This window comes from Dipodomys ordii, unplaced genomic scaffold (assembly GCF_000151885.1).
Source record: "Dipodomys ordii isolate 6190 unplaced genomic scaffold, Dord_2.0 Scaffold4, whole genome shotgun sequence".
In the NCBI taxonomy this organism is placed as follows: domain Eukaryota; kingdom Metazoa; phylum Chordata; class Mammalia; order Rodentia; family Heteromyidae; genus Dipodomys; species Dipodomys ordii.
In genome coordinates this window covers 28,064,924-28,066,920 of record NW_012267220.1, presented here as the reverse complement: position 1 = coordinate 28,066,920, position 1,997 = coordinate 28,064,924, and positions in this window count along the sequence as shown.

The following is a 1,997-nucleotide window of genomic DNA, read 5'->3' as shown; positions in this document are numbered from 1 at the left end:
TAGCCAGAGCAGCTGGCAGGGCTACTTGCCCAGGAAAAGGCCACAATTGGAAATGGCCTCATATAATCGAACTGTTTCTTTCCATGTGTTTTCCTTAGGAGCAAACCTCCACTTTAGGTTCCTAGCTTTCCTCCAAAAATGGGTCAACTTACTCTGTTCACTTTAAGACCTTTCCCCTCAACAAAAACCTCTCCCTACTAAATCAAACACTTCCTCCTTTACTGCTTAAGAGCCATTTAGCATCTTTAAGTTTGATATTATTTTTTCTATAGCTCTTACCTGACTTTCCAGTTTCATTCTCTACTCTGGTTATACAAACTGATTCCATGTTGCCTGAATACTCCATGCCTGTCTTCATACCTCTGCATCTCTGTATGTAGTGTTTAATTTCCTCTGCCTGGACTATCACGTTGATGATTTCAATATTCTCCAGTTTCATTTCTCTCAGACTTATTTCCTCAGTGAATTCTGCCCTGATATTCTAAGAAGCTGTCAGTCCCTCTCTCTCCTTTTCTTTCTTTTGTTCTTTCTTTCCATTCTGTGTCTTTTATGTCATTAAAAAGTTGTGCTTCCATATAGAAAAGAAGGAAGCAGGGCAACCCATTACCTAAATGATCTTTTTTTTTTTTTTTTGGTCAGTTCTGGAGCTTGAAGTCTGGTCCTGGGCGCTGTCCCTCAGCTCTTCAGCACAAGGCTAGTGCTCTATCACTTGAACCACAGCACCACTTCCAGATTTTTCTGTTTATGTGGTGCTGAATAATTGAACCCGGGGCCTCATGCATGTGAGACAAGCACTCTACCACTGAGCCACCTTCCCAGCTCTACCCAAATGATCTTATAGCTAGTTGGGCAAGTTCATGTATGCATATTCACATGTCCACAAGGAATATGGATAAACATTCATAATACTATGACTTTTGGTTGAAACTTTGAACTATAAGCTTAAATGAGGGGTTGAAATGCTTGGAGTTATTCTTTTGTCATATTTTCTTTTTTCTTTTTTTTGTCGGGGCTTGAACTCTGGGCCTGGGCGTTGTCCCTCAGCTCTTCAGCTCAAGGTGAGCACTCTACCACTTGAGCCACAGTGCCACTTCAGTTCTCTGGGCTAGCTTTGAACTGCCATCCTCAGATCTCAGCCTCCTGAGTAGCTAGGATTACAGGCGTGAGCCACCGGTGCCTGGTTCTTTTTTTAAACCACATTTTCTTAGTTTAGCATTTTCTACTTTTTTCCATTGGTTCTGAGACAGTATGTTCATTGTCCCCAGTGTTCTTGATTAGGTGGTATCAGCAGTACCATACTGTACACAGGTACAGCGGATTATCTTGACAAAATTCCATCTGTTTCGTGTTACCTTCTCAGTTTGGTATGTACCTATTACCAGGAGGGGGAAGGTGAAATGGAAAAAAAAAACTACTCCAGCATAAAAGGACAGTAATTACTGTATTAATTTTCACAATCTCTTTACATGTTTGTCTCATGAAGACTGAGTTCTTTGATGATTCAATTAAATCTTTTTCCTCTGTACAACCTTAGAGTCTATCATAGTGCCTGGCAGAGTGAATCAATGTAAAAAAAATATACGGGGTAGAGGTAGTAAGAGATGGGAAAGAATAGGAAGGGGAAACAAAGAAGGAGGCAACAATGTTTGATAAGAAATGTACTCATTATCTTGCCCATGTAATTGTAACCCCTCTGTACAGTATTTTCACAATAAAAAATGTACTTCTCTAAAAAAGAAAAAGAAAAAAAGTATACACTATGATTTATTCCAAGTAGCATGTTTTCCATTAAAAACTTGCTCTTGAGCAAATGAAAATGTAGTTGGATATCTGCATATGTTTGAATTTTCGACGTTATCTTGTTTGAAATTAGCAGCAAACAGGGATAATATTTCAACACAGTATGTGTTTTCATGAGCACTTTCATGAGAGGATATGACATGCCCAATCACAGTGTTGATGGCAAAGATTCAGCTAGAGTTGTGTGTTTTTCTCTG